The sequence below is a fragment of the Giraffa tippelskirchi genome, chromosome 13 (assembly GCF_054371585.1).
Source record: "Giraffa tippelskirchi isolate mGirTip1 chromosome 13, T2T-mGirTip1v1.2.pri, whole genome shotgun sequence".
NCBI classification, from domain to species: Eukaryota; Metazoa; Chordata; class Mammalia; order Artiodactyla; family Giraffidae; genus Giraffa; species Giraffa tippelskirchi.
Genome location: NC_137287.1, coordinates 103,674,745 through 103,683,969, shown reverse-complemented (window position 1 = coordinate 103,683,969; position 9,225 = coordinate 103,674,745).

Here is a 9,225-nt window from a genome sequence, read left to right as displayed (position 1 = left end):
GTGGGATCAGGGGATGAAAAGAAAGGGAGTACTTGGGCTAAGAATGGAGACAGATAATCCACAGGTACAAGGTGGTGGCCGAGGGTAAGGAGACCATGGGGAAGCCCACGGGAGAGCGGAAAGGACATCTATGGAGCATTTACAGTAAGTCAAGTATGTCAATCCTTACAACCACCTATTCTGAAGGTACTTTTATCATCCTTACCTTATAGGTGGGAAAACTGGCCAAGGTTACATTTTTGTCCCATGAACCCACAGCCCACACTCTTTCCTCTGCCTACAGTCAGGTGGCTCCAGCTCATCATCCCTGTACTTCTCTCAAGTTTTCTGCAAATACTGGATGTGTCTCTAGACTAAAAAATAGCCTATTTTCCTCCTCTCCTGAGGCTTCCAGACTTGTGGAAAGCAGACACAAATTCATAGTGATTTGAGATGAAGCCTGGGGAGGCCCATTCAGCCCATTACTGCCTGCAAAGTGGTGAGTCTCGGTTACTCAGTCTCTACACCTGCACATCTGCCTGGCCTGTCTCTGACTCTCCAGAGGCTCCCCTTCTCTCAGGGACAGAGCTTGGGGGCTCTGACAACCTCACTGTTGGCCATATTTCCCATGTTTCTCTGGCCTGTCCCTATGAGCCCACGGGCCTCTTTGTGCCTTTTTTCCAGAGGTCCTTCCCCCCTGGAATTCCCTCTCCCCTGCACCCCTCTTTCTTCTCATACATGACAGATCTCTGTTCATCACCCCTCACCCACCCCCATTCCACTCCAAAATAGGATCCTGCAAGCTTCCTCTTTCAGCTCAGTTTTGTCTCAGCCTTGCTCAAAGGGAAATGTTATATGTGCTGGCACCTAAGAGGAGAATGTGAACTGTACTTCTAACAATTAAAACTAAGTAAGTAACTAAGTGCTAGTCATTCAGTCATGTCCAACTCTGAGACCCATGGACTGTAGCCCACCAGGCTCCTCTGTCCATTGACTTCTCCAGGAAAGAATACTGGAGTGGGTAGCCACTGCCTTCTCCAGGGGATCTTCCCAATCCAGGAATCGAACCTGGGTCTCCTGTATTGCAGGCAGATTCTTTACCATATGTGCTGACACCTAAGAGGAAAATGTGAACTGCACGTCTAACAATTAAAATCAAAGTCCCCCTTTAAAGGGCCTCCTAGGTGGCGCTAGTGGTAAAGAACCCGCCTACCAATGCAGGAGGCCTAAGAGATAGCAGGTTTGATTCCTGGGTCAGGAAGATCCTCTGGAGGAGGAAATGGCAGCCCACTCCAGTATTCTTGCCTGGAGAATCCCATGGACAGAGGAAACTGGTGGGCTACAGTCCATAGTGTCTCAAAGAGTCAGACACCACTGAAGCGACTTAGCATGCGCACACACCTTCTTTAAAACCTTGCAACTTACCTTAACCATCCTTATCAAAAATTACCTTCACAGGCAGAGCTAGAAACAGTTTATGGAAGCCCAAGAGAGGCCTTCATAACAATTTATTTATTTATTGCATTTATTTACCACTGCATATTCATTTTAAAATATTTGTTTTTATTTATTGTTTATCCCTAGGTTGGGAAGATCCCCTGGAGAAGAGAAAGGCTACCCACTCCAGTGTTCTGGCCCGGAGAATTCCATGGACTATACAGTCCATGGGGCTGCAAAGAGTCAGACACCACTGAGCGACTTTCACTTACTACTATAGATTATTTATTTATTTATGTGGTGTTTCCTTATGCCAAGCACTGTGGTAAATACTTTATAGCCGATCTTTTCCCATATCTACATCTTTAAGAGGTGGAAACTATTATGATCTCCATTTTACAGAAGAGAACTGAGATTTCAAATCATTACCCAGTAAGAGGCAGAGTCAGAGTCAGTCTGTTCTAATCCAGTTTCAAAGCCCATGACTTTGGTATCTGTGGGCCCACAAACTGGTAGACTGTGGCAGCATCTGACTACAGTTGTGTTTTATCTGGTCTGCTACATATTTTAAAAACAGAGAGGGCTTCCCTGGTGCCTCAGTGGTAAAGAATCCGCCTGCCAATGCAGGAGACATGGATTGGATCCTTGATCTGGGAAGATCCCACATGCTGTGGAACAACTAAGCTCATGCGCCACAGTTATTGAACCTGTGCTCTACAGCCATGAAGCCACAACTACTGAGCCAATGTGCTGCAACTGTCGAAGCCCACATGTCCTAGAGTCCATGCTCTGCAACAAGGGAGGCCACTGCAATGAGAAGCCTGCACACCACATCTAGGGAGTGGCCCTGCTTTCCGCAACTACAAAGTCTTCACAGCAACGAAGACTCAGCACAACCAAAAATAAATAAATAAATACAAATAAAAATTTAAAAAACCAGAGAACCACTTGCCAACATTTAAAAACTAGCAGATTTCTCCTATCAATTGGTTTTTTCAGCTTCTCTTGAAATATCCAAGGAATTCCCTGGTGGTCCAGTGGTTAGGACTCTTTCTCACTGTCAAGGCCCTGGGTTCCATCCCTGGTCGGAAAACTAAAATCCCACAAGTCATGAGGCGTGTGGCCAAAAAAAAAATTTCCTAAGACTCGGCCACACTGTCTGGGTTCCCACATGGCAATAACTGGCTGGGGGCAGTAGCAACAGCCTCTCTTAAACACAATGTGTGCATTCCACTTTGCCATTGGCTCCCTGGTCCCTTGCAGACCTACCTAATTTTTAAAATAATTTCTTTGGGTGTGCCATATGACATGTGGGATCTTAGTTCCCCGACCAGGGATCGAACCTGTACCCTCTGCACTGGAAGCACAGAGTGTTAACCACTCTACTGCCAGGGAAATCCCATTTATTTTCTTCGACTTCTTGGCCTTCAAAAAAGCATGTGAGTTTGTGACTCCTGGGTCCACAATTTCTGATAGTTGTAGTTTCCTTGCAGTGTAATGAGTTCCCCATCACTGGAGATGTGCATACTGACGTTTAGTGCAGGTGCTGGAAAGAGATTGCAAGAACTAACTGGGATCAGATAGCATATACAATCCTTTCCAGCCCTGCAATGCCAAATATTTACTTAAGGCTACAGCATGTATTGTCAAGAACTAACTTCCCCTCTGATCTCAACTTACTGTTTCAACCTTTCCTTCCCTTTACCTTGGTTTCTTGATCTATTTATATATTTTAATCATATGATTATGCTGTATGAATTCTGGTAAGCTTCCTCAAATCCTTTTTGGAACAAGGCATGGGGAACAAATAAATCCAGACATAAATATTTACATAAAGGGCTTGGTTCCAGATACTGAAAAGAAAAAAAAGAACTATAAGTTGTAACAGCCAAGGTATCTTAGTTTCCCTGAGATGCTTGGGCTCAAAAAGATAAAGGACCTAAGAGTCTGGGATGTAGCAGCTGAATGTGCATGAGGCTAGATGGTCTCAACCAATTGTCTCAGGAAATGAAGCCTCAATGCTTTATCACCCATTCTTTATTTAAAATAGATTTTAAAATTATAAAACTAATTATGGCAGTTTAAAAAAAAATTGCTTCAGAGTCCTTAACATTTCTCCCATGGAGAGGGAGAATCTATGTGTTCTTTCCTTGAATCTGAGTGGGCTTGTGGCTGATTTAACCAATGTACTATGCTTAGTCGCTCAGTCGTGTCCAACTCTTTGCAATGTCCATGGACAGAAGGGCCTGGTGGGATACAGTGCATGGGATTATCCAGGCAAGAATACTGGAGTGGGTTTCCATTCCCTTCTCCAGGGGATCTTCCCAACCCAGGGGTCGAACCCAGGTCTCCCACTTTGCAGGCAGATTCTTTACCATCTGAGATACCAAGGAAGGAAGATGGTACAGATGATCTTATTTGCAAAGCAGAAATAGAGACACAGACACAGAGAACAATAGTGTGGACAGCAAGAGGGGAAAGGGAGGAGGTATGGATTGGGAAATCGGGACTGACATATGTTCACTACTGTGTATAAAATGGTAACTAATGAGAACCTACTGTATAGCTCAGGGAACTCTACTCAGTACTCTGTAGTGACCTATATGAGAAGGGAACCTGAAAAAGAGGGGATATACGTATATGTATGGCTGATTCACTTCGCTGTATGACAGAAACTAACACAACATTGTAAAGCAACTATGCTCCAATAAAAATTAATTAAAAAAAAAAAAGTAGCCTCATGGAAATACCTACATGGGGAAATAACTGAAGCCTCCTGCCAACAGTCAGTGAGGAACTGAGGCCTCCTGTCTGCAGCCATGTGAATGCCCCATCTTGGAAGGAGGCTCTCCAGCCTCGGTCAAGCCTTCAGACAACTACAGACAAGGATGACTTCTTGACTCTAACTTCATGAGCCAGAACCACTCAGCTAAGCTGATGCCAGACTCCTGGCTCTCAGAAATTGGGTGAGGCAATAAATGCTCATCGTTTTCACCTGCTGAGTTTCAGGGTTCATTCATTCACACCAACAGATAACTAGTACACAAGGTTTAAAATTTTTAAACATGTGAAAGAGGATATCGCAAAAGCTCTTTGTCACTCCTACCTGTAAACACCTGGTCCCCCCATCCTCTCCCACCTCCCCCAGCTAACTTACAGAAAGCCCTTGGGAAATGTTAGGTTTATTATCTGGGATACAGAAGTAGATACCCTTGGCTCCTCTTATAGACTATCTGACTGAAGATAGGCTGCAGTAATATGGCATTCCCTTTCCAAGCTATAAGTCATGCCCTTCTTTCTGCACAGGAACTGGGCCTTTTCAGCCTTGATGCCACCTTTCCCTGCCATGGCCTCGATCTCCCACGAGCATCTCCACATCCTGTCTCTAGTGAGGGTGGGGGATTCCCCTCCTTGCACACCAGTGGAAAACATTGGTGTGAAGACATACATCTTTTTCTTTGACCCACAGAAATCAGAAATTAAACCATACACCTCCCAACACACAGTCCCAGCCTGGTCCCCAGCATTCTCTCCAAGGCTTTAACCTGCTCCAGCCTTGTATCCTCACCCCAGACTTCCCGGTCTGCCCTTCTGACCTCCCAAGACATTGTTCATGCCAATCCTTCTTCTCCGAATGCTCTGCCCCCAACCTACCCTTTTGAAAACAGCCACCTCTCTTTCTCTGTGAAGCTTCCCCAGATATCCTCACATGCCTCCTTGCTGCCAATCTGGCCCCCATCTGTCTATTGTCCACTTTACAGCCAGCAGACTGATGCAAGACCTGAGGTGGTGCTTCCACTTCTGGTAAGATGGAGAAATAATCTCCACCCTGCCTCTGCTGCTGAATGCAGCTCCACACGCTGGACAGGGGCAACAAGCAGCTCTTGAGAGTTCAGAGAAGTCAGCAATAGAAGGCAGATCGAGGAAGAGAGCGATTCAAGGATCACCAATCCCGCAGTGAGTTTACATGTTTTTTTTCAACTGAAGGATATGTATTTTATTTATTTGATTTTTATTTATTTGGCTGTGCCAGGTCTTAGTTGTGGCATATAAGATCTAGTTCCCTGACCAGGGTTCGAACCTGGGTCCCCTGCATTGGGAGCTCCAAGTGTTAGCAACTGGACCACCAGGGAAGTCCCCACGTTTTGCTTTTTCTCTCTGGTATTCCTTGGGCTGCCTCAATGCACTCAAAAGGACCAGGGTGGGGGCGCGGGGAGAGTCCTATTTCCTTCCCTTTCTCCATTCTCTTGTGTCCTTGTCCCGAGCCCATCCGTGGTGGCACAGGTGGTGGCAGGTGCCTCCAGGAGCCTCAAAAGATGAGGAAGGAAAACGTTCCTCTCTAACTGGAGGAGCTGTGGTCCTGAGTGGGGTGAACCACTACTGATTTGCCCTCTACTTGGGCGCAGTCATGGGAAATGTGCGTCGGAGTCCAGTAAATAAAGCCTCAGGGAGCCAGAAAGTCCCAGGGGGAGAGCAGGGAGGCAGGTGTTTGGGATAGCGGCACCATAAAGTTATCTGTGAACTTCTGGTCTCACCCACTAGCTGCACATGAGTGGATCTCACTTAAACAGCTCCCCACAGACTTGGAGAACTGAATCACGAGCGAGGCTGCTGCCCAAGTTCTGAAAGGCCCAAAAGTGGCCCACACATAGAGCAGATGCACATGGCACCAGAGAGAGTTTGAAAACAGAACTGACATTGGAACCAACACCCACAGAAGGCAGGAGTTGAACCCACTTTGCCAGTTGCCTGCTAAGACATAAAGATCAATATTCTCTGTGCGATTTAAGTGAGATTAAAGGCTATTAACATAATAATCAAAACGTCCAGGATAGACTACCCGCAATACAAAGAAGTAGAAAATCTCTACTAGCATAGGAAAGTCGATGAAAAGATGCCAACAGCAAGACACTGGGATGATCTAAAGACCTTTAAGCAGCTATTACAAAAATACCCCAAGGAGAAAACGGGGAGTTCATGTTTAATGGGTATGGAGTTTTAATTCAGAAAGAAGAAAAAATTCTGGCGATGAGTGAGTAGTGACAGTTATACAACAATGTGAGTATACATAATGCCCTGAACTGTATACTTAAATTTGGTTAAAGCGGTAAATTTTATGTATGTTTTACCACAACTTTAAAAAATACTCAACAGAGTAAGGATAGAGTCTAGCTTTCTTTAGCTTTTCATAATAGAATATCTCAAATGGAAATTTTTAGAAGTGGAACATACAATAACTGATATTAAAAACTCAATGGAGGGCTTCCCTGGTGGTCCAGTGGTTGAGAATCCGCCTGCCAATGCAGGGAATATGGGTTTGATCCCTGGTCTGGGAGGATCCCACATGCTGCAGAGCAGCTAAGCTCCTGAGCCGAAACTGTTGAGCCTGTGCTCTAAAGCTAGGGAGCTGCAACTACTGAGCCCTCAAGCCTAGAGCCTGTGCTCCACAGCAAGAGAAGTCAGAGTAGCCACCACCCTACGCAACTAGAGAAAGCCCACATGCAGAAATAAAGACCAAGCACAGCCGAAAATAAAATTAATCAAAATGAATAAATCTTAAAAAAAAAAAAAAGCTCAGTGGGTAGGCTAAACAGTAGAATGGAGATAGCACAATCTGTGAACTTGAGGACAGATCAATAGCAATTACCCAATCTGAACAACAGAAAAAAATAAACACGGTCCATGAGATCTATGGTACAGTATCAAAAGGTCAGCAGAGCAGTGGAAGGCTGGGAGAAGGAGTACAGTGCATAAATGTTTACAGCACTTCATTCATAATCCACTCCCCAACTTGAAATAACCCTTCTGTGGATAAATCAGTAAAGAAACTGTGGTATATCCTCACAAAGCTCAGCAATGCAAAGCAATGAGCTATTTGATACCTGCAACTGGGCTTCCCAGGTGGTTCAGTGGTAAAGAATCTGCCTGCTAATGCAGGATACACAGGTTCAATCCTTGTGTTGGGAAGAGCCCCAGGAGAAGGAAATGGCAACCCACTCCAATATTCTTGCCTGGGAAATTCCACGGACAGAGGAGCCTAGCTGACTGTGGTCTACAGGGTTGCAAGAGAGTTGGACATGACTTATCGACTAAACAACAACCTGTAATCCTAGATGACTCTCAGGGACATTATTGTGGGTGAAAGAAGCCAGTTTCAGAGGTTGACGTACTACTGCATGATGCCATTTATGACATTCTCAAAGACAAACCAATGGTGATAGATCAGTGGTTACCGTAGGTTAAGAGTGGGGAGAGTGTGTCACTCACTACAAAGGGAAACTGGAGGGCTTTTTGAAAGATGATGGAACTGTTCTGTATCCTGTTTGTGGTGGTGGTTACGCAAATGTGCACGTGTTAAAATTCATAGAACTATACACCAAAAAAAAAAAAAAATTTTACCGCGTTAATTAAAACAAAACAAAAACCTTGTGGCAGTCAGTCTCAAGGTGGCCTATGGAGATCCTCACCTCCTTGTATTTATGGCCTGTGCAGTCCCATGGAATAGGGTTGGCCCGTGGGTCCAATAAAAGTGGTAGAGGCGACAGCAAATGACTTCTGAAGCTAAGTCATAAAAGACACTGCAGCTTCTGTCTATGTCTCTTGAATCATTCTATCTGAGGAAAGCAAGCCACAACACTGTGAGGACAGCCAAGCAAGCCTGTGGAGAGGAGCTGAGCCACCAAGAGCCAACCCCAAGTTGCCAGTCACTGGAGTGGGTCATATTGGAGATGGACCCTCCAGCCACAGTTAAGCCTTCAGGTGAATGCAGCCCTGACCAGTATCTCCTTGCAACCTTACAAGAGATCAGAACTGAACTGCTCAGCCAAGTTGCTCCCAAATTGTTGACCCACAAAGAAACTGTGAGAGAGAATATATGATTACTGATGCTTGAAAAGACTATATTTTGGGTTACTTGTTGTTGTTCAGTAGCTCAGTTGTGTCTGACCCGTTGCAACCCCATGGACTGTAGCACGCCAGGCTTCCCTGTCCATCACCATCTCCCGGAGCTTGCTTAAACTCATGACCATTGAATTGGTGATGCCATCCAACCATCTCATCCTCTGTCATCCCTTTCTCCTCCTGCCCTCAACCTCTCCTAGCATCAGGGTCTTTTCCAATGAGTCAGCTCTTCACATCAGGTGGCCAAAGTATTAGAGCTTCAGCTTCAGCATCAGTCCCTCCAGTGAATATTCAGGATCGATTTTGCAGGATTGACTGGTTTGATCTCCTTGCAGTCCAAGGGACTCTCAAGAGTCTTCTCCAACACCACAGTTCGAAAGCAACGATTCTTTGATGCTCAGCCTTCTTTGTGGTCCAACTCTCACATCCGTACATGACTCCTGGAAAAACCACAGCTTTGACGAGACGGACTTTTGCTAGCAAAGTGATGTCTCTGCTTTTTAATATGCTGTCTAGGTTTGTCATAGTTTTTCTTCCAAGGAGCACGTATCTTTTAATTTCATGGTTGTAGTCACCATCCACAATAGGTAATGACAGTCCTGAGATATAGGTCAGATCATGTCTCTCTTCTGCTCAAGACCTCCCAGTGACTTCTCACATCACTCACATAAAAGCCAGAGATGAGGCCCACTCAGATCTCGTCCATGCCCCCTCATACCTCACCCACTTCTCCTCCTTCCTGTCCCTCAAACATGCCGGGCTAGCTTCCACTCCAGGGCTTCTGTACTTGCTATTCTTTCTACCTGGAATGCTCTTCCCAAGTATGCATACACTCACTCACCCCCTGCAGGTCTCACTCAAATGCCACCTGGACACAAAGGTCTTCTCTGACCACCCCAGCCACTCTCC